Source organism: Amblyraja radiata, chromosome 45 (genome assembly GCF_010909765.2).
Source record: "Amblyraja radiata isolate CabotCenter1 chromosome 45, sAmbRad1.1.pri, whole genome shotgun sequence".
Lineage (NCBI taxonomy): Eukaryota > Metazoa > Chordata > Chondrichthyes > Rajiformes > Rajidae > Amblyraja > Amblyraja radiata.
In genome coordinates this window covers 3,227,997-3,252,838 of record NC_046000.1, presented here as the reverse complement: position 1 = coordinate 3,252,838, position 24,842 = coordinate 3,227,997, and positions in this window count along the sequence as shown.

The window sequence follows — 24,842 nt, the reverse complement described above, 5'->3', positions numbered from 1 at the left end:
TCCTGCTCGCCACATCCTGGACGCTCCCTCATCAGGCAGTTTCACCGGCGTCATCCCGACCAGCCGTCCAAGTCCGCCACTCCTAGAGGGGTCGCCGCCCCTGAGACTCTGTCCCCTCTTCCGTCTGATGCGCCCAGTGACGACGAGACGGAGGTTTCCTCTGATGCTATGGAGGTGGATGCGGACATGGATGTCTCTGACGAATATTAGCCCTCCTCCGGTCCCCCACCTCCCACCCAACTCTGCGTGGGATTGGGTTTATTTTCTTTATTTTTGTTTTTTGTTTTGGGACGTCAGGAGCCGTCCCTTGAGGGGGAGGGGTTCTGTCACAGTCTGCCCTCTCCTCATTCTCATCCACTTCACCTCCCAGTACTTTTCCACCGGTCCCTCCTTCTCCTCACCTGCCTGCCTGCCACTCTCCTCTCATCAGCCCAACTCTCCTCACCTGTTGCACTCAGTTGCCTCTGATCACCAATTAATCCGGTATATAGACTCTCCTCACCGTTCCCACAGTGCCAGATTGTCTCAGCCTTCATGCAAGACTCTCCAGCGATTTCCCTACTGCCTACACGGATTCGAACCTGCCTGCCCCTCTTCGGAACACTCGCTCAATCCTGAGCCTCTGTGTGAGTACGGTGTACCCATTCCCGTGTTACTTCTCTGTGTTACAGTATCGGAATAAAGTCATTACCAACTATACCTGCCTGATTCTGTGCTGCTATTGGGTCCAAGCTATACCCGTTACACCATTGTATATGAGCAATTACTGATGCTGATAGTTGCATGGGCCTATCAAAATGCCCCGAATGTCTTTATAATGCTTATACATTTGCTCGCTGCAGTTGCTGATAATGCAGTGGACCGAACTGTACAGCTGGAAAAGAAGCAGTAAGCTTGCCAAGTAAGCTTGCCACTTGCCTAATTGATGGTTGATGTTCTGTAATTAATGTGATACAACCCTCAATTAGCTACAGCTTTTTGTCCTTGGGTAAAGTCACTGTCATGTATTCTGAATTAATAGTGAACCCCAAGTAATCAATTGTTTTGTTGGGAGACAGTCTAGATTTATCTGGTTGTATTAAAACGCCCAGATTTTCAAATGTAAGTTTGACTTCTGATATTGATGCTTTTGTTGTAGCTTCAGTGTCCCCCACTTTAAAATATCATCGGAATAAGCCATTATCAAATGGCCTGGGCTCTTAACAATGCTAAAACTGTTTTTAACAATTGTGTAAACCATCTAGGGGCTGAGGTTAACCATTAGGAAATGATTTGAATTGCCATTATTGATTCATCCAGTTAAATTTCAAATATGTACGAAGTCCAGAACAAGGGGTCACAGTTTAAGGATAAGGGGGAAATCTTTTAGGACCGAGATGAGGAAAACCTTTTTCACACAGAGAGTGGTGAATCTCTGGAATTCTCTGCCGCAGAAGGTAGTTGAGGCCAGTTCATTGGCTTTATTCAAGAGGGAGTTAGATGTGGCCCTTGTGGCTAAAGGGATCAGGGGGTATGGAGAGAAGGCAGGCACAGGATACTGAGTTGGATGATCAGCCATGATCATATTGAATGGCGGTTCAGGCTCGAAGGGCCGAATGGCCTACTCCTGCACTTATTTTCTATGTTTCTATGTTTCTATGTTTCTATCATAATGCACAGCCACAGAGTTATATGCATCTTGCAGATCTATGCTGGCCATATATAATTCTCTTGAAATTAGCTGCATAGCATTAGTAAATGTCTCCATTTTAAAATGTTTATACTGCACAAAAGGGTTAAGATTTGTTACATCAAGAATGATTCTACAAACACCATCCTTTTTTGGTCCAGAAAAATACTAGATATGAATTGGTGGTTTTGATAGACTGTTTTTTCGATAACCCCTTTCTTACTCAATATGTCAAGTTCTACTTGAATGTTTTAATTCTCTTCTTTAGAGAAAACATGCATTCGTTTAGGAACATGTTGAGGGCAAATGAGGGCGAATGAGGGCAGAATGCAATTCAGAACCCCATCATACTGCACAGTATAAATGCATCAGATGTTATTTTTCGACAATCTTTTAGTAATAATTGTAACCTTCACCCAATTTGTGAATGTGAAACATCTGATTTGTTTCTTTCGGAACCAGAGCCACCTACCTCAGGGTTTTCTGGTGTCACCTGTTGTACCTTGCCCCTTGTGGGAATGCCATGTCCTCCACGTCCTGGAGCAGTGCGCCCAATAACGTGTATACGGGTACGAGCGACGTGTTCCTTCACCAGCTCCAGTCACCCTTCGTTATGGATATTGCCTTCGAAATGATCTGCCAACCATCGGTGGTTTAATCATGCCCATGGTTTTTGCCTCTTCATTCAGGACGTTCAGCTTTTTGGCTAGATCTTCTCCAAAGCGTAAGTTCGGCAATTGTAAATTTGATGGTTTACATAGCCCTGCAAACTTAGGATGTATGTTAATTCTTATAGCATTTTTTTCGAATACAGTTTATTTCGAAGTGTGCATTACACATTAATCCCAAAACATCCTGTTGTGACGATGTCACATGTCCTTCTTCCAGGTCTTTGGCAAACGCCGATATTCTTGAGCCCATTAATCTCAGCACCCGCTGTAACCTCATTTCTTGTACGCGTACTGCGGTGCCCAAATAGTCCCATAGTCACTATCTACTGCTGGGACTGCTAGCATTGCGCAATTCTGCGGGATTTCATATTTATTGATAGTCTCATCCATCTTTAGTTCTTCTAAGTGATGGGAAAGCAGGTAATTTACACTTGCTGCTATCTCTCAGTCAATGATTGTCCCTTATATCTGGGACTTGAGAATTTTGGGGCCAGACCTGGTACTTTGAGCTGTGTTATTGGGGTCTGGTCCTCATATGATTCATTGTCAGTATTTTCTGGAAATATCTCCTCATAATGGAGTTCACCTGGTATTTCATCTTCAGGTGTTTCGTGCGCTGGCTCTCTTATGGGCCTACGCTTAGTAAACCCGTTTTCGGGTATTACAGGCTCTTCCATAGAACCATACTCTGGCAGCCCTTTTTTGGATGCTGCTAACGCTGGGTCTCCTGTAGACCAACGTCTGCATTGTCTTTCTTCAGACATTTCTGATGCTGGCTCTCTGCTAGGCCAACACATAGATTATTCTTCATACGGCATTTCTGGCGCTGGCTCACTTGTAGGCCAACGTTTCCCAGGACCTCTCCTGGGTGTTCCATACGCTGGCTCTCCTGTAGGCCCGCGGTAACTGTACTCCTTGTGGACTTTGCCTTTGTATATCATTTTCCCCATGAGGATTTACAATTGTGAAACCCGATCCGACATGACCTCCGGTTCCGACTCATCCGATACTACTGGCCTGTTTGTTTTCTTTTTGGCCTTACACCCTGTGGGTGTATCAACGGAACTTTTCTCTCCCGTTTTAGCAGTCGCTGTTTTTTCTACAGCCGACTTTTTAACGGGGCGCGCGCTACTCTCAGACACTCTGTCCTGTTGAGTTTTAGCTGCGGTGCGCTTCACTTTACTTTTCCCACTACTCCATAACTAGGCTTGCCTGTTTCCCAGCACACAGTCTCTACGGAAGAAAAATGGCCAGAAGTGAAAGTAAAAGTACATACCTTCAGGTTTTCTTTCACTCACCGCTTGGAGGGCTCTGCTCCTCCCAACGCGGTCGCAGTCGCGTACAGTCGCTATGCGTCTGACGATATGACGCGTGTGCGCCTGGACGGGGTCTCATCACGTAGTCACTCACGTGACTCCGAAGTAAAATCATATAACCATCTAACCATATATTAATTACAGCACGGAAACAGGCCATCACGGCCCTACAAGTCTATGCCGAACAATTATTTTCCCCTAGTCCCATCTACCTGCACTCAGACCATAACCTCCATTCCTTTCCGATCCATATACTTATCCAATTTATTTTTAAATGATAAATTATATGTGGTCGACCATTACGCACGCCATGGAATGACCATGCCTCCGCGACGGTCCATTTCCACCAGATAACTGAGGAACTGACATCTTATGTGTTAGCCTTAACCCGTGCTTTACGAGCTTCTCATTCACAGGTCAGGGCTGCATATGGTGACGCGCCCGCGTTCAATGTCCCATCTAATATTTATCCAGGATGCTATGTGTTGGTAAGGAACAGGACGCGCAAGCACCTGGACCCACGTTGGGATGGTCCCTTCCAGGTCCTCCTCACCACACCGACCGCTGCCAAAGTCGTAGGTCGCGCTGCATGGGTTCACATGCACCACTTCAAATTGATTGGGGAGCCCAACCAAAAGGGGGGAGAGGTTTAGCTAGTAAATTTAAGTAACTTGATGTGTTTTAACAGGAAATACATTTTATTTTTCCCTTTTATTTATTTTGCATGATTAAGAATATGAGATTAATTACTGGACGGATTGACTGACTGAATGACGTCTATCTTGAGTGAATAGTTGATTAAGTCAAGTAAGAAATGAGCTTTTGTGAGCCTTTGTATATTCCAGATAAATTAAAATGAGGCGATTCATCCTGATATGCATCCTGGCGCTACTGTAGACGTAGGAAAATGAAAGACAATTCGACAATGTGTCCCGGGGCAAACCAACAGAGTATTTCACATCTGCAAAGGAGATGTGGTACAGTGGAATGCTCCGGAGTCCTTTGGATCCTGGAACGTCACCAAGATTGACTATTGCAACGAGATACTGCGGCTGCCCGATCGGTAGGTAGACTTCGATAACCGACGCCTGTGGGAATTACGCTGTTGGTTGCGGGAGTGTAACTTTGACTTTTTCTGCAGACGGAATCCCTTGGAAAACAACCCGTCAAATGAACATTTGTATGATAGACTGTGCTATCAAGAGGCCTTGGTTACTAACCCATGTCTAGAGGAACGGAAACCGCCCATACCAACGGAAACCGCACGTACTTTGGGGCACTAGTCTGTTTGTTTTTCAATCTATTTTTAATTTTTAGACAGTTCTAAAATTAATGTTGGGGATTCTTTAGCTTTTTTATGTTGGGGGAGGGAGGTAGGGTAAGGGGGAAACTGTTTCGCAGTCGCTTCCTGGCGAGGACGCGATTAATCTCCGAGTTGCGTCGTCACCCCCCTCCTCGCGGCCTACCACCTGGATGGGAGCGGCCATTCCTGCCGGGGACCGGACCAGAGCTTCAGCGGCGGCGCAGCGCTGGATTCACCGTGGAGCGGGCGATGCCTTACCTGCATTTCCGTTTGGTTGGGCCGCTGCTCCAACATCGCGGAGCTGTGGTTTGCAGAGCTTCCATCGGGGCCGGCGCTGAACAACATTGCGGAGTCCTGGGGTCCTTTACCGACGGCCGCCAGCGTTGCATCTCCGCCCAGCGCGGCCTATGGACTTCGGGAGCCGCGTACTCCTTTAGGAGGTGCCCGACTCGGATGTCCAAGCCGCTGAGGATGTCCTGCAGTCCCGACGCCGGACTTCCATCACCCCGACGAGCGGGCCTGAACATCGGGACGTCCGTAGAGGCGACAGCGGGGGGTTCGGGAGCCCCCCGACCAGGGGAGGACAAACTGGAGGATGACTGAATTTTTGGAGCCTTCCCTCTCAGTGGGATTTTGATCCCTCTGTGCATGGATGTCTGTGTTAAAAAAAACTATCGTGTTCTGTGCTCTTTCTTATTCGTATGACTGTATGGCGACCACACATTTAACTGTACCGATTGCTGCACGTGACAATTAAATGTATCTTTTATCTTGTATCAAAGAAAAGGGGACATTTTGACAAAGCAGAATGATCAGAACTTGTTCATACGGACGCACCATGCCTTGTTTTCGCCCGGGTCGGTGGTATGTTACCCTTCCACCTCAGTTGAAGGATTGTTCACACCCACCGCGTTATAGATCCCAGACTGTATGTACGAGGATAATATGAAACACCCCCAACAGAAAATATAACGTTTACGTATGCGCAAATCTTACCCGCCACGTGTGTAAATGTGACAGGGAAAATGAATTCAGGATAATCCGCTTGTTGGAATGGGACGGACTACGGGTGTACTAGCGTCGAGGTTACAGAAACTATAACATGCATAAAAAATTAAATGGTATATAAATGTGAATGTCATCATGATATGGGATTAACCTCCTGTAAGAACACCAAGCAATGTGTTGGCTTGACACAATAAATACAGCTCCTATAAGTCCCATCTCACCTTGGAGGGATACTCGTTCTCCATCACGCCGATCTACGGGTCAAGAGGCTTATTTATTCCCTACGATCTGTTCAGTGGATGGAAATTCAAGATTCCCGTGTGATGATAATTGGGGACGCATCCCCAAGTCCGGCGGATGGAGCAAGTCCTAGGGTTTCCGGTTGGCGGCGCGACTCACGTTGCGGCGGCCCCTGCAGCCTGTCTGTTTTGTTTTTTTGGTTTTTGGTCGAGTTAAATGCAGTTTCGTGTGTTATTTTATACTGTTTTTAGCTGTGTATATGTGGGGGGCGGGTGGATGGGGGAAACTTCTAAAATCTCCTCCCTGCACGAGAGAACCGACATTGTTCCTGTCGGGTCTCCGTTGTCGTTGGGGCCTAGTACCGCGGAGCGGCCTCCACCCGGAAAGACCTGGGGGTTCCAGTCGCGGAGCCTGCGGACTCCTCACCATCGTGGGACTGACCAGTCTCGGCGCGTGAGGACCGGTGGTGGCTCGCTGCTGCGGCCCGACTCCGGTGCCCGGAGGCTCCAGCCGCAGGCCCGGTGGACAGGAACATCGGGAGCTCCCGGATCGCTGGTGGAAGACCGCTTGAAGGAGCTCCCGCAACGCCACTTCTCCCGCCCGTGTCGCGGGGTTGTAACGATCCGGAGCGGGGCCTTACATCGCCCGGCGCGGCTTAACCGGTCGCGGGACATGCCAACGCCCGCCGGAGCTCCTACGTTGAGACATTAAGACCTAGAGCGGGGCCGTACATCGGCCGGTGCGGCCGTAACGGCCGTGGGACATACCATCGCTCGCTTGGGGCTTTAACATCGGGTGAAATATGGGACACAGGGGAGAGAAAATACTTTGCCTTTCATCACAGTGAGGAGGCGATTGTATATACATTGTGATGTATATTTGTGTGAATTGAATTGTTTGTATGTCTTGTAGAAATTGTTCTGTGTATATGGCTGTAGAAACAGTGTTTCGTTTGAGCATCATTGAGGTTCAAATGGCAATGAATTAATATTGTATATTGTATTGTATTGTAGTGTACACCAAAGAAGGCTATTACTTTTTAACAAACATAAAGGAAGTAATTTTTTGGTGACCCGGGGCATGACGGCGCCAAATAAAGTGGCAATTGGAATTCTCACTCCCACCACTATACCATGCCCAACTCAGTGGAGATCTGGTATTTCTCGACCAGATACTAAAATAATAAGAAGGGCAGTATCAAGAAAATTCTGCTCTAACTGGCTGGAGCCAGAGATGACAGGGAATAACGCAGGCCATTCTATCGGTTGAGGAATGCTGAGCGCCTTATCCTTTTTTTTTTTTTTTTTTTTAATTATGAAACTACTTTTATTCAAAAAATAAACATAAACATAGAGTATTAACACAATTAAAGACTGCCTATGCTGACAGTTTACAAACAAATGATCGTCAAATTAATAACATCAACGTCAGCTGGACCCACGAATGGCCGTTGAAGGTCGAGTGTTCCGTTTATCAACAAAACACTCGACCTTCAACGGCGACCAGTATTCATGGAAAGCCTCCAAAGTCCCCATGGACACCACGTGTTCCCTCTTAACACTTAAACAAAATTATCAAATTAAAATATTAACATACTTATCGATAATATATTCAACCTCCTGTGGTGACCAGCGTGCACAGAAGGCCTCCACCGTCCCCATGGACACCGCGTGTTCCTTTTCTAGGGACACGCGAGCTCGGACGTAACCCCGGAAAAGGGGCAGGCAGGTGACCGGTGTGCGGCCATCGACTGCCCGCTGCCTGGACCCGCGAATGGCCATCTTGGCCAGGCCCAGGAGCAGACCGACAGGGAGACCCACTCCTCCCTCCCATCCTTCCCCCCTCTGCACCGGATGCCCATAAATTAATAATGTTGGACTAAAATGTAGCCAAAACTTGAGGAGCAGCCCTTTCAGATATTCGAACAGTGGCTGCAACCTCTCACACTCTATGTGCACATGGAACACGGTCTTTACCTCACCGCAGAAATGACAAGCAGGGGAGGAGTCCGTGAACCGGCTCAAATACCTATTACAGGCCACGGCTTTGTGCAACACTGTCCACCCCAGGTCCCCGATGTAAAGGGGGAGGACTCCCTTGTAGAGAGACCTCCACTGGGGACCGCTCCCCTCGTCAGGTGGTAACACGGACCGCCAGGGTGTGTCTGGACGAAAGACGAGGGCGAGGAAGTGGAGAGTGTGCAGGAGCAGCCTGTACAGTACGCGCCTCTCCGCGTCACAGAACGGTACGCTGGGCATCTCGGAAAGGCGGCTCATGTTGCATGGGGCCGACTCTCGGGGAGGGACCCGGGCCTTGGGCCCTATGAACAATTCCGACTGAACGGGGGCAAGCTCGTCCGGAATCGTTCCATGCACACGTCTCTCCTCAACACCCACCATCACAGCCACGACACCCCCCTCCCCCTGAGGAGTAGGGCCGTGGCTGAAGGTGACCAAATTCCTGGCCTTCAAGAGGTCACGGTAAAAGCCAGGTAACTCCCGCCTAGCGCGTCGACTCATGCCCGCTAATGGGAGCCGTGAGCCCTCCTGAAGGCAGCGCCCCTGGCGTAAAAAATACGTCGCCAACACGTGCCATTTAGGAGGGTAGTCCGAGTAGATGTACCTCCGCAGGGTCCTGAGTCGGAGAGCCGCCACCTGGGTGCGAATACAGACCAGCGCCTGACCACCCTCCTCCAATGGGAGACTCAGAACCCCAGCAGAGACCCAGTGGTTCCTCTCGCCCCAGAAGAAGTTGACCAATCTCCTCTGTAACATGGTTATAAAATAAGCGGACGGGACCATAGTGGCCATCCGGTACCACAGCAGAGAGGCCACCAGCTGGTTAATAACTACAGCCCTGCCCCGGTAAGAGAGCACACCAAGTAGGCCGGACCAACGTCCCAGCCGGGCAATCACCTTCGCCTCCAGCTCCTGCCAGTTCGCCGGCCACCCCCTCTCATCGGGACTCAGGTAGACCCCCAGATAGAGGAGGTGCGTGGTATTCCACGCAAAACCTGCCATCTCCTCCGGCAGGGAGTCCACCTGCCACCTACCCACCAAGAGACCAGAACACTTCCCCCAGTTAATCTTGGCGGAGGAAGCAGCCGAGAAAACCTGCTGGCACTCACGCATCCTCCGCAGGTCAACAGGGTCGGTGAACATCAGAATTACATCGTCGGCGTAGTCCGAGAGGACCACCTCCATCCCCGGCACCGGTAAAGCCAGGCCTGTCAACCGTCTCCGGAGAAGGCACAGGAAAGGCTCAACACAGATGGAGTACAGCTGGCCGGACATGGGACATCCCTGACGAACACCCCTCTCAAAGAGAAAGGGGGCCAACAAAGAGCCGTTGACCTTAACAAGGCATTCTACAGCAGTATATAAAAGTCGAACCCAGGCCACAAATTGTGGTCCAAATCCGAACGCCTGCAGAGTCCCCAGAAGGTAATCATGCTCCACCCTGTCGAACGCCTTCTCCTGGTCGAGGGAGAGAAAGACGACCGACAGACCAGCTCCCTGGGTCAGATAGATCAGGTCCCGGACTAGATGAACATTGTCCTGGATGGACCGGCCCGGGACTGTGTACGACTGGTCAGGGTGGATCACCTGGGACAACACGGGACCCAGGCGATTCGCTAATGCCCGGGAAAAAACTTCATAGTCCGTGTTGAGGAGAGAGACCGGGCGCCAGTTCTTCAAAAGGCGGAGATCGCCCTTCTTGAGCAGCAGGACAACAACTGCCCTGCGCCACGAGAAGGGCATCTCCCCAGTCGCCAGGCTCTCCCCCAGGACCTTCATATAGTCACCCCCCAGGACATCCCAGAAGGCTCTAAGGTACTCCACGGTCAGCCCATCCAGCCCTGGAGACTTGCCCCCTTGAGCTGGTGCAGGGCACCAGTCATCTCCTCCAGAGTTAGGGGATCATCCAGGTGTTCAGCCACATCATTGCACACAGCAGGTAAGCCCTCCCACAGGACCTCTTGTGCCTCCCCACTCGATGTGCCTGCCGAGAACAGAGTCTTGTAGAAAGACCCAACCGAGGCACCAATGCTCTCTGGATCTGTGCCTTATCCTTGGGAGTCTCAGCTGGAGCTATGGATTAACAATCGAAATTTTCTTATATGTGGACAAAGTGTCCTGGAAATTATACACGGGGAACCATTAAGGAAATAAAAGAAGGACTGTCCAATATAAGGTTATTTCCATTAGAGAATCGACAGGCTCTGGATTACCTACTAGCGCGGGAAGGAGGTGTGCGTGCTATTGCAAAAGGAAAATGTATCATGGGAGTTGCGGACCGGACGGTTTGAGGGTGAGATACAAAACGTTTTAGATGGAATGAAGGAAGGACACTATTGGGTAACTGTGCGGATGGTATGAGTGGTTTGTAAATACGGTCATATGTCTTGCGATAATTGTACTGTGTTTGTTTGTTGGGATTCCCATTATCAAATGCATATTATGAAAGCTCATGCAGGCTATGGGAAGCATGGGTACTAATATGATACTGCTACAACATCTAGAAGTAGAAGATGAAAGCATCCCAAGGTTGAAGGATGAGGAAATTGAAAGGGTGGTAGATGTGCAAGTTGAGAAATAATTGTTAGAAGACGAATGAATTATAATGAATAAAATGGAGATAGACCAGTGGTATGAAGCCCAGAATAGTTGAGCACCGTAAGAGCTAGGTTATAGATAATAGCAGAGGAGTCGGGAGCAGCAGTGGTGTCAACCAGCCAGCCTGTCGACCTACGCCGTAAGGGTTTTGGGGGCTATGAAGAATCACAATGTTATGAATAAACTTGGATGATTAATACGCCACTCCTGATGAGTCTCTACTGTGTTATTATCCTAACAGTTTTCACGAAATGACAAAACGGGGAATGAGAAAATAGTGTATAATAAGACCGCTCAGATAATAAAAGTAAGCAATGTCGTTATTTTTAATGCTGCAAGAGAGAGAGCTTAAGCGTTTCACAAACACATGGCAGAACCAGAGTACAAAGACCTTCACACACACAGGGCACAGATGGTTTATCAAAATATGAAATAGCTAATCTAAACATGCGTAGCCCAAACACAGAATTCACTGTTGTTATCGAGGCCGTGTGTATGGCTCTGGGGCAGTTACAAAGCCGCAAGGAATGTACCTTGTCTAAACTTGGAGTGAACAGAAGTTTTAATTTGTACAATCTTGTATTCAAAAGTAGTTTACCAGTGGGGCCCCTTTCTCAGGTCGCTAGCCATTTGGTCACAGGCCATTTGCTATTTCTTTATGACACATTTCTGAGCTCTGGTATAACATGATAGGCTCAGTGTTTATGACTGTTTATACTATGTCAAAGACAACAAGGCTGGAAAGTTGGTACGTTCTGTTTATGCCCTGTGTATTGCCCTGATTCCACAGAGGGCAGTGGAGGCCAAGTCACTGGATGGATTTAAGAGAGAGTGAGATAGAGCTCCAGGGGCTAGTGGAGTCAAGGGAAATTTGGAGACGACAGGCACGGATTATTGATAGGGGATGATCAGCAACGACCACAGTGAATGGCGGTGCTGGCTCGATGGGCTAAATGGCCTCCTCCTGCACCTATTTTCAATGTTTCTATGTTACTATGTTTCTATGTTTCTATGTGATTCAGTATTTTGCTACGTTGAATTATACTTAAATTGGGATAAGAGATAAGACATGTGTGGAAGGGAGCAGGGTCGCCCGAAGGGAAAAGGTTTTCGGGTGAGGGTTATGTGAAATTTGTATACGTATGACTTTTTATGTTCATAGAAAACTGAAAAGGCAATTTTGCTCTGACATAGTGCTGATTGTGGTCTGTAGCTGTAGCATTCTAATTGCTTTGTGTAACCATATAACCATAAAACGATATAACAATTACAGCACGGAAACAGGCCATCTCGACCATTCTAGTCCGTGCCGAACACATAATCTCCCCTAGTCCCATATACCTGCGCTCGGACCATAACCCTCCATTCCTTTCCCATCCATATAACTATCCAATTTATTTTAAAATGATAAAAACGAACCTGCCTCCACCACCTTCACTGGAAGCTCATTCCACACAGCTACCACTCTCTGAGTAAAGAAGTTCCCCCTCATGTTACCCCTAAACTTCAGTCCCTTAATTCTCAAGTCATGTCCCCTTGTTTGAACCTTCCCTACTCTCAGTGGGAAAAGCTTTTCCACGTCAACTCTGTCTATCCCTCTCATCATTTTAAAAACCTCTATCAAGTCCCTCCTTAACCTTCTGCGCTCCAAAGAATAAAGCCCTAACTTGTTCAACCTTTCTCTGTAACTTAGTTACTGAAACCCAGGCAACATTCTAGTAAATCTCCTATGTACTCTCTCTATTTTGTTGACATCCTTCCTATAATTAGGCGACCAAAATTGTACACCATACTCCAGAATTTGCCTCACCAATGCCTTGTACAATTTTAACATTACATCCCAACTTCTATACTCAATGCTCTGATTTATAAAGGCCAGCACACCAAAAGCTTTCTTTACCACCCTATCTACATGAGATTCCACTTTCAGGGAACTGTGCACAGTTATTCCCAGATCCCTCAGTTCACCTACATTCTTCAATTCCCTACCATTTATCATGTACGTCCTATTTTGATGTGTCCTGCCAAGATGTAGCACCTCACACTTATCAGCATTAAACTCCATCAGGCATCTTTCAGTCCACTCTTCCAACTGGCATAAATATCTCTGTAGACTTTGAAAATCTACGTCATTATCCACAACCCCACCTATCTCAGTATCATTTGCATACTGACTAATCCAATTTACCACACCATCGTCCAGATCACTGATGTACATGACAAACAACAGTGGAACCAACACAGATCCCTGTGGCACCCCACTCGTCACTGGCCTCCAACCTGACAAACAACCATCCACCATTACACTCTGGCATCTCCCATTCAGCCACTGTTGAATCCATCTTGCTACTCCACCATTAATACCCAACCATTGAACATTCTTAACCAACCTTCCATGAGGAACCTTGTCAAAGTCCTTACTGAAGTCCATATACACAACATCCACTGCTTTACCCTCATCAATTTCCCGAGTAACATCTTCAAAAAATTCAAGAAGATTAGTTAAACATGACCTTCCAGGCACAAATCCATGTTGACTGTTCCTAATCAGACCCTGTTTATCCAGATGCTTATATATATTATCTCTAAGTATTCTTTCCATTAATTTGCCCACCACTGACGTCAAACTAACAGGTCTATAATTGCTAGGTTTACTCTTAGACTCTTATACTCAAATCCTTTTACTGTGAATGCTAACCTGCCAATCGCTTTCTTCACTGCCTTCTGCAACTGCATGCCTACTTTCAATGACTGGTGTATCATGATACCCAGGTCTCGTTGCATCTCCGCTTTTCCTAATCGGCCACCATTGAGATAACAGTCTACTTTCCTGTCTTGGACGTCACAATGGATAACCACACATTTATCCACATTATACTGCATCTGCCATGCATTTGTTCACTCACCCAGCCTATCCAAGTCATCTTGCAGCCTCCTAGCATCCTACTCATAGCTAACACTGCCCCACCCCCCACTCCCCCAGCTTCGCGTCATCCGCAAACTTGGAGATATTGCATTCAATTCCCTCTTCCAAATCATTAATATATATTGTAAATAGATGGGGTCCCAGCACTGAGCCTTGCGGTACTACCCTAGTCACTGCCTGCCATTCTGAAAAGGACCCGGTAACTCCTAATATTTGCTTCCTGTCTGCCAGCCAGTTCTCTATCCACATCAATACTGAACCCCCAATACCATATAACCAAATAACCATATAACAATTACAGCACGGAAACAGGCCATCTCGACCCTTCTAGTCCGTGCCGAACACATAATCTCCCCTAGTCCCATATACCTGCGCTCAGACCATAACCCTCCATTCCTTTCCCATCCATATAACTATCCAATTTATTTTAAAATGATAAAAACGAACCTGCCTCCACCACCTTCACTGGAAGCTCATTCCACACAGCTACCACTCTCTGAGTAAAGAATTTCCCCCTCATGTTACCCCTAAACTTCAGTCCCTTAATTCTCAAGTCATGTCCCCTTGTTTGAATCTTCCCTACTCTCAGTGGGAAAAGCTTTTCCACGTCAACTCTGTCTATCCCTCTCATCATTTTAAAAACCTCTATCAAGTCCCCCCTTAACCTTCTGCGCTCCAAAGAATAAAGCCCTAACTTGTTTAACCTTTCTCTGTAACTTAGTTGCTGAAACCTAGGCAACATTTTAGTAAATCTCCTCTGTACTCTCTCTATTTTGATGACATCCTTCCTATAATTAGGCGACCAAAATTGTACACAATACTCCAGAATTGGCCTCACCAATGCCTTGTACAATTTTAACATTACATCCCAACTTCTATACTCAATGCTCTGATTTATAAAGGCCAGCACACCAAAAGCTTTCTTTACCACCCTCTCTACATGAGATTCCACTTTCAGGGAACTGTGCACAGTTATTCCCAGATCCCTCTGTTCACCTACATTCTTCAATTCCCTACCATTTACCATGTACGTCCTATTTTGATTTGTCCTGCCAAGATGTAGCACCTCACACTTATCAGCATTAAACTCCATCTGCCATCTTTCAGCCCACTCTTCCAACTGGCATAAATCTATCTGTAGACTTTGAAACTCTACTTCATTACCCGCAACCCCACCTATCTTAGTATCATCTGCATACTTACTAATCCAATTTACCACACCATCGTCCAGATCATTGATGTACATGACAAACAACAGTGGACCCAACACAGATCCCTGTGGCACCCCACTCGTCACTGGCCTCCAACCTGACAAACCACCATCCACCATTACTCTCTGGCATCTCCCATTCAGCCACTGTTGAATCCATCTTGCTACTCCACCATTAATACCCAACCATTGAACCTTCTTAACCAACCTTCCATGAGGAACCTTGTCAAAGGCCTTACTGAAGTCCATATACACAACATCCACTGCTTTACCCTCATCAATTTCCCGAGTAACATCTTCAAAAAATTCAAGAAGATTAGTTAAACATGACCTTCCAGGCACAAATCCATGTTGACTGTGTGCTTTACCGTGTGCTTTAATTCTGTATACTAATCTCTTATGTGGGACCTTGTCGAAAGCCTTCTGAAAGTCCAGATATAACACATCCACTGGTTCTCCCTTATCCACTCTACTAGTTACATCGTCGAAAAACGATATAAGCTTCGTCAGACATGATTTACCTTTCATAAATCCATGCTGAGTTTGTCCAATGATTTCACCACTTTCCAAATGTGCTGCTATCCCATCTTTAAAACTGACTCTAGCAGTTTCCCCGCTACTGATGTTAGACTAACTGGTCTGTAATTTCCCGTTTTCTCTCTCTCTCCCTTTTAAAATTTGGGGTTACATTAGTGTAGATGGTTTATGCATGCAACCTATAATGTAGCTACCTCATCACCACTAACCACGCCCCATAATATTAGTGTAACTGTGGTATTCTCCCTTTGTTTCCTCCCACTTGGTCCCGGTAGCCTGAAGGCTGGATGCAGTCAGTGCTGGGACGTGTGTGCCATGTGCTATAATAAACTCTTAGTAAAGGTTACAGTGTGTCAGCAAAAACCTTTACATGGTGTCAGATAGATAAACTCGCGCCTCCCGTTTACCGGTTTTCTTTTATTTGTCCCCTGAGTGCCCAGTGCTGGGTTTCCTTTGATATGGCATCCTCATGCCGAAAGCCATCTCCACTTGTCTTTGACGCTGACTGCGGAGCGATGGTCGACTTTTATGATGGATTACACTCACTTCGTCAATATTGCGCACCGGAATGTCCCAGCCGCGGTCAAAGCCTCACTCCTGCTCAACCTGGCCGGTCCCGACGCAATGAAGAGAGCTCAGGCTTTCGTCTACGATCCAGCAGTCCTGGATGACAACTGCCAGCCTGTCGAGCTAGCTGAATCTGCCGATGACCCGGTATGTCTTTTGCGCAAGTTTGCAGAGATTTGCGACCTGCCCTCCAACCGCCTATTGGAGCGGGCTAGGTTTTTCCCACGGAAGCAGCAGCCGGACGAACCTGTCGAGTGTTTCATCGCTGACCTGCGCTACCTTGCTCAGCGGTGCCGTTTTGAGACCATGCGCGACCAGCTCACCATGGACATTCTCGTCACTGGCATGCTCGACCAGAAACTACGTGCCGACTTGATGCAACGGCCTGACCTACCCATGACTCAAGCAATGCATGCGTGCCGCATCGCCGAAGTGGTTACCCCTCCGCATGGGCAGAGGGGATCTGACAGCCGAGCCATAAATCTGACTGGTGTTGCTGGACAACGACGTATGCAGGGCAACTTTCGCCCTCCTACGCGGCCCGTTCGTACATTTCGGGACCCGCGCTCTCAGAAGTGTCCAAACTGTAATTATGTTCATCCCATGGAGTCACAGTACCCAGCTCTTGGAAAATCTTGCAATTTCTGTAAAAAAATGAACCACTTTGCAGCTGCCTGCCGGTCCCGTGGGAATGTGCCCTCAGCTCCTTGACAATTCCTAAACAACCTTCAGCAAGTTGATAGTGAGATCGATTCTCAGTCCTCTGTCGACACTGCCCCCAGCTCTGAGCTCAGCTATTCCATGGGAGATGCACGTGGTTACACTCTCCTCCACAGCCGATCTCGCCTCCCCGATCCATCTGTGCTCATTACCGTGAACAATAATCCTTCTCTGCGAAGCTGGATACGGGGGCAAAAGTGAACGTAATGTCAATATCACTGTTTCACAAGATAAGAAATAATGAGCTGTTGACTGCAGATCGCTCTGTTTTGCGTGCCTATGGGGGAGAGGAGCTAACACCTGTGGAGAGGGCGACCTTCCATTGCGTGCTACAGAAATCATCCCGTGACCTGTCGTTCTTTATTCTGGATTGCGACTGTGTAACTCTACTGAGCAACCAGGCCTGCCAGGATCTTGGTCTGGTGTCCTTCGACCGTACGGTCCACGAGGTGCAAGCAGTGATGGATCCACTATCCGAGTACCCGTACCTGTTCGACGACAAGTTGGGGAAGCTGCCGCTAGTGTATAAAATCGCAACAGACCTCTCCGTGGTGCATGTGATCCGCCCACCTCACAGAGTGTCGTTCGCCATGAAGGGCAAGGTGGAGGCCATGCTGAAGAATATGGTTAACATGGGAATGCTGGAGGCTTTCAGGGATCCCACCGAATGGGTCTCCACCATGGTCGCCACAATGAAGAAAGGGAAGAATGAAATACGGGTATGCATCAACCCTAAGGACTTGAATCTGGCGATTAAACGGCCCCACTACCCTATGAGGACTGTTGAAGATGTTGCCGCCCAGGTCGGACAAACCACGGTGGTTTCCGTCCTCGATGCCAGGAGTTCATTTTGGCAAATACCCCTAGAGAAAAGTTCCTCGGACTTGACCACATTCGGTACGCCCTTTGGCAGGTTAACATTTTTGCGGATGCCGTTCGGCATCAACTCCGCCAGTGAGGTATTCCAGCGTTCTATGGAACAATTGTTTGCAGGTCTGCCCTGCGCGATTATTGTGGGCGACATTCTGGTCTATGGAAGGGATGTGGCTGAACCTGACCGCCGCCTCCGACAGATTCTGGACCGCGCACGTCAGATCAATCTACATCTGAACCAGCCAAAATGCAGGTTCCGGGTGCCTGAGGTCCCATATGTTGGCCACATTTTCACGGCTCACGGGTTAAAGCCCGACCCGCAAAAGACCAGCGCCATCTCAGAGCTGCCTGCCCCGACAGATGTTACCAGTCTACAGCGCTTCCTGGGTATGGTCAACTACCTGGGCAAGTTTATCCCTGACCTCAGCGAGTTGAGCGCACCCCTGAGACAACTTACTAAAAAGGACATTGCTTGGTCATAGTTTCCACACCACCAGCATGCGTTCGACCTACTAAAGACGAAGCTGATCAGCACACGTACTCTGAAGTTTTTGATTTACTACGTCCGGTCGTGGCTACGTGCGATGCTTCTCGTTTTGGACTAGGTGCTGCTTGCCTGCAGCCCCATGATGGTGGTTCGCTGCAGCCTATCTCTTATGCCTCCAGGACCATGACGGACACAGAGCAGCGCTATGCGCAGATAGAGAAGGAGCTGCTGGCGGTGGTGTTCGCTTGTTCAAAGTTTAAGGACTTCCTCTTTGGCACCAGGTTCACTGTTGAGACAGATCACCAACCCCTGGTGACGATCCTTAGCAAGCCTATACACAGCGCCCCATCCAGGCTACAGCGGATGATGCTGCAGCTACAGCGGTTTGACTTTAAAATCGTATATAAGAGGGGTACCGAGATGCATCTGGCTGACGCGCTGTCCCGGGCCCCCCGGACCTCATGCGACCAGCACCCCTTCGAGCAGGCAGACCTACAGGTACTGAACGTAAACTTCGTCCCTTCCAAGCAGCTCCAGTGCCTGGTTGAGCACACCGCTAACGACCCCGACCTGCAACAGCTTGCTGCTGTCATCAAGCGCGGGTGCCCTACCAAACGGACTTTATTGCCTGCTGGCGTCCACCCCTTTTTCCTGGTTCGCGATGAGTTGGTCCACCGGGACGGTAATATTATCAAGGGACACAAGGTGGTCGTCCCTGCCTCGCTGCATGGTTTGTACTTCAACGCTGCCCACATGGGGCATCCCGGGGCAGATGCCACTATCTCGCATGCCCAGGAACAATATTATTGGCCGGGCATGGCAAAGTACATCAAGGCCAGGGTGGCCTCCTGTCCGGACTGCAACTCTCTTGCCCCGCATCAGCAGCCACAGCCGCTTCTACAACAGCCTGCCCCTGACATGCCCTGGTCTTAACTGGCTGCCGATATTTTCGACTGGTGTGGGAAGCAGTACCTTGTGTTGGTCGACTCCTACTCAAATTGGTTCGAGGTGGACGTTCTCCCTGCCATCACCTCCGAGATGGTAATCAGTAAGCTACGCCGTCATTTTGCCACGGTTGGTTACCCTGTTCGGTTGCAGACCGACAACGGCCGCCAGTTCACTAGTGCCGAATGTCAAGCTTTCGCTGCGAAGTGGAACTTCAATCATTTCACCAGCAGCCCGGAGTACCCGCAGAGCAATGGACTGGCTGAACGGGCGGTCCGCAGTGCAAAGCACTTGCTTGAACAATCCCGTCTCTCCAACGGTGATTTCTAGCAGGGTCTGTTGACCCTTCGGAATATTTCCAGGGACAGTACAATGCGATCCCCTGCCCTACGCCTCATGTCCCGCGTTATTCGCCCTCCGATGCCGATCGCCCAGCAGTCCCTGATGCCCAAAGTCCTGCAGCCTACTAGTGTCCAGCAACGAATTGCTCAGAAGCACGAAATCCAGCGCCGCTCGCATGACTAGTCCTGCCGCTACCTATCCCCACTGCTGCCTGGCCAGGTCGTCCGTTTGCAGACGTCTACCGGCTTTTCCCGACTGGCCACCGTGGTCGGGGTCGACAGTTCGCCACGGTCCTACCTGGTGGATTTTCAGGGGACTATCTACCGGCGCAGCCGCCAGCAGCTGTTGGCGGTCAACGAGCCCAAACCACCTCCTGCGATTCCGTATACCCCTCCATCGCGTGTCGAGCCTTCTTCCACTAACTTACCCTCTGCTCCCTACATGCCCCGGTCGGTCCGTTTGCCTCGGTCTCCTCCCCCTGCTCTTCCAGGGTTCGCTTCTCCGGCCCTGCCGTCCCCTGTCAGGTCTTCTCTCTCTCAGAATTCTGCTCATTCAACCCCTTCTGTTTCACCTGGTTCACCTGTGCCTCTCGGTTCCCCTTTCAAGCTTGGGTCTCCACCTGCCTTCTCTCTCCCTCCTGTTCCTGTTCCTGTCCCTCCTCCAATTCTTTCGGGTGGGGAGGGTGAGGGTACTGTGCGCACTCGCTCGGGTCGGATTGTCAAACCTCCGGCTCGATACGGAGAGTTGGTTTAGCCTTGCCATTACCGTAACTTGTTTAATTTGTAAGGGGAAGGATGTAGATGGTTTATTCATGCAACCTATAATGTAGCTACCTCATCACCACTAACCACGCCCCATCATATTAGTATAACTGTGGTATCCTCCCTTTGTTTCCTCCCACTTGGTCCCGGTACGCCTGACGGCTGGATGCAGTCAGTGCTGGGACGTGTGTGCCATGTGCTATAATAAACTCTTAGTAAAGGTTACAGTGTGTCAGCAATCACTCCTTTATAATTAGCTACCCTCCTATCCGCAGGAACTACTCCAGAATCTAAAGAGTTTTGAAAAATTATCATTAATGCATCCACTATTTCTGGGGCTACTTGTCGGTGGGGGCGCTGCAATGGCGGCAACCCTGTCAGCAGCGCGTTAGTTTTTCAATTGTTTTATTTTTTTAGTATGTTTTAAAGTATGTTTGTAATGTTTGTTTGTGTGTTTTGCGTGGTGGGTGGTGTGGGGGGGGGGGGGGGGGGGGGTGGTAAGGGAGAAACCGTTTCGGTCGCCTCCTCCATGGAGAGGCGACTTTTTCCTGGTCGCCTCCCCGTGGCCTAACAGCAAGAATCGGCGCGGCCTTTCCCGGAAACGCGCTCGGGACTTCAGCGGCGGGCGCAGCGTTGACTCTCGGCGTGGAGCGGATGAGCCCTCGCTGGGGCTCGCTGGAGGGGAGCGCTCCGTTTCGCTGGCCCGGGGCAGCCGGCAGCCTGAAGCCGCGGTCTGCACAGCTCCAGCTGGCGTGGCCTCTACAGCCCGGGATCCCTCGTGGGGGACCCGGGGGAAGAAGTGCCAACTTCTACCGCGGGCCCGGCGTGAACTTACCATCACCCCTGGAGGGGAGCTTCGACCGCCGACCCTGCAGTCTGCGGTGCTTCTGTCTGCGGCGCGGCGGGGACTTTAAATCTTCGACCGCCGCGCTGCGGCCTACACCAACTTAAAGCTGCGGTCTCCGGTGGGGAAGAGCCGACTCTGGACTTACCTGGACGTGTACCCTGTCCTTTTACCATCTGGACGCCCGCAGCAACGGCTGCGGTGGGTTGAGGTCCCGACCACGGGGGAAAATGGAGGAGGACTGGCCAAATTGTGTGCTTTCCACCACAGTGATGAATGCTGTGGTGGATGTTTATGTTACATTTTTATTGTGTTTTTGTGAGTGTTCTTTATAATTGTACCGCTGCTGACATATTCATTTCACGCACTTATGTGCAATGTGACAAATACACCGTATTGTATTGTACTTCCTTAAGTACTTTGGGATGCAGCCTATCTGGCCCTGGGGATTTATCGGCCTTTAATCCATTCAATTTACCTAACACCACTTCCCGGCTAATCTGGATTTCATTCTGTTCCTCCATCTCATTTGACCCCCGGTCCCCTGCTGTTTCCGGCAGATTATTTAAGTCTTCCTTAGTGAAGACAGAACCAAAGTATTTATTCAATTGGTCTGCCATGTCCTTGTTCCCCATGATCAATTCACCTGTTCTGATTGTAAGGGACCTACATATGTTTTAACTAATCTTTTTCTCTTCACATATCTATAAAAAGGTTGCAGTCAGTTTCTATGTTCCCTGACAGTTTTCTTTCATAATCTATTTTCCCTTGTCAACATGAAGCTGTATCTGAGCTTGGCAAGGAACACTTATCGTCAACCAAATTGGAAAATTATATGACCCCTGTGTGCATGGAGTTAGGAGGTGTGTGTGATTAGAATGAACTTACAAATCTTTGTATACGTTGTAAGGATAAGGACAACTTATATATTTAATGTTTGTAATACATAGGTAATTATGTTTAACTATTTAATTTGTAGTGAGTCCAGTTGTGAAGTGTATTGTGTGTTAATTAACATTGTATATATTCGACCTTGTTTAGATCTGTAGTTTTAGAAATAACTTTATTTCCGAGGATGGGAACATGTGTCTTGTTTATTTAAATTGTGTGATCTCTGCAGGATATGTATCTTTTATGTTTTGAGGGGTGGTCTATGAAAATTGAGTCCACTTTTCTGTGGTTTCACTTTGTTGAAATGAAATGATTCTAAACAAAGTAGGTAAAAACCACGAGGCAAAGATGGATTAGTAAGTATGCAGATTATACTAAGATAGGCGGTGTTGTGGATAATGGAGTAGATTTTCAAAGGCTACAACTGATTTAGGCCATTTAGTAGAGTGGGCTGAAATATGGCAGATGGAGTTTAATGCTGATAAGTTTGAGGTGCTACATCTGGACAGGACAAATCAAAATAGGACGTGCATGGTAAATGGCAGCGAATTGAGGAATGCAGTTGAACAGAGGTATGTATGATTAACTGTGCATAGTTCCCTGAAGGCGGAATCTCATGCAAATAGGGTGACAAAGAAAGCTTTTGGTGTGCTGGACTTTATAAATCTGAGCATTGAGTATAGACTTTGGGATGTAATGTTAAAATTGTACAAAGCATTGGTGAGGCCAATTTTGGTACATGGTGTACCATTTTTTTGGCCAAATTATACGAAAGATGTCAACAAAATAGAGAGAGTACAGAGGAGATTTTACTTCGGAGTCACGTGAGTGACTACGTGAAGAACCCCGCCAGGCCGCATGCGTGTAAATATCGCTTTCACGCTTGCGAAACGACAGGCGGGGTGGAGCGTTCCCCCGCAGCGGTAAGTTTGAAACCGCGACCTGCAGGTAAGTGATTTACTCAGCGGTAGTGTTTGTCCCCGCGCTGTTTTTACACAGGGGTGGAAGCTGGACAAAATAGTGTCCACAAGTGCTGCGAGTGAAGCTGGCTGGGGAGGACCGCGAAGTTGCTGGAGCCAGCAGCAGCTGAAGGCATAAGCCCCGTAGGTGGGATCAGCTGTGCCGACTGTTGGTCCCGCGCCGGCCAGAACACCACGGCCGGGCGGGATACTATTCAGAATGGGGCCGTCGACTTTGACAAGTCGAAACGGCAGGAGCTGGGGGTGCAGGAAACGTTCCCCCGTAGCGACAGTTTAAACCTGGAACTGCAGGTAATTGAAAATGCCTTCTTTATTCTCCCCATACTGTTTCACAGGTGGGGAAACATGGAGAGCTGTGCAAACAACGGCAGGTTTTAAGCCCGGACCTGCAGGTAAGTGATACTGCAGTCTTTATTGTTCCCATACTGTTCTACAGGTGGGGGAAAGATGCACAAGGCACAGCTGTCGACCAGAGCTGCGACAAACCTGGCGGGGGAAGACCGCGGAGTTGCGGACGCCTGCAGCGGCCGGCGGCACAGGAATCACCCGTAAGGGAACAGCTGTGCCCGTCTTCGCCCCCGCACGGGCCAGATTAAACACTGCGTCTGGGCGGGAAGGCAAGAAGAAAACCAAAAGAGTCGTTGACTGATGAGTCCGACTTTTGGCACCCAGCGACCGTGAGCGCGGGAGCCGGTTGGAGCGGCTTATGGAGCCGAGCTCCAACATGAAAAAGAAAGTTTCATGCAGTTTCATACCATTTCAAGCAGGGTGCAAGGCCACCGAATTCAAGTGCAGTTTCATACCACTTCAAGCAGTTGGCAAGACCAGCAAATTCAAATGCAGTTTCATACCATTTAAATTAAATGTTATGAAACGGCATTTGAATTTGGTGGGCTTGCAGCCTGCATAACATGGTATGAAACTGCATTTGAATTTGGTGGCCTTGCACCCTGCTTGAAGTGGCATGAAGCAATCATCACAATAGCTTGTTGGATATGGATCAACGGACTCTGTATGGTACATGCTCGTAAATTAGTAAAACAAATGTTCTTCTTTAAGTACTGTTGTTTCTGGGATGGGGGTGACATAACAAATAACCTACATGTTATATTTTGTCATAATGTGGCTGAAACAATGACATATTTTGTGATAGAAAGATACAACTGAGTTTGGGCAAGATATTACCGTGCAACATTCTGTATGTCTAATAGATATTGTGAAATGGAACTCAGAAATTATGGTAGGATTACATAAAACTACAATTCAAAGGTGATGAATATACAGAGTATTCTTATTTCCATCATGAACATTCAGTAGTGATATATGACACCTGGTCCTAGTACGGTAAACATACTACGGTATGACTATGTGATAAAAAGTATCACATTTTTACATCCTGAGTATATTTTACATGTGGACATTTTTCAACATGTTGAAAAATCTTCATTAGTTACCGCGTTTCCCGAGTACCTGCCGTTAGCGCTAAGAAATGGCATGTTGGCCTTTATAACAAGAGGAATAGAATATTGGAGCAAAGAGCTCATTCTGCAGTTGTTCAGAGCCCTAGTGAGACCACACGTGGTGTATTGTGTGCAGTTTTCGTCCCCTAATTTTAGGAAGGTCATTGTTGCTATTGGGGGAGTGCATTTTCAGAGCGTGTGGGTAGTCTGTCCAGAGGTAAAGTTGCAGGGGGGCAGGAGGGTTCAGATGGAGGGGGTCGACCGGGGATCATCCAGCTCAAGAGCGAGTCCGTGGCCGGTGGAGCTTATTTCATATGTCAGGGCGAGTAACTTCAATTGATCCCTTGTTCGCGCTGACACAGGGGTAAGCTCCATCGCCCGCTGTGATGGTATCCATCACCCGCTGACCCACTCCGCTCTATGATCTGGAACATGGACCCGTTGCAGTTCGCATACCGTCCGAACAGATCCACGGA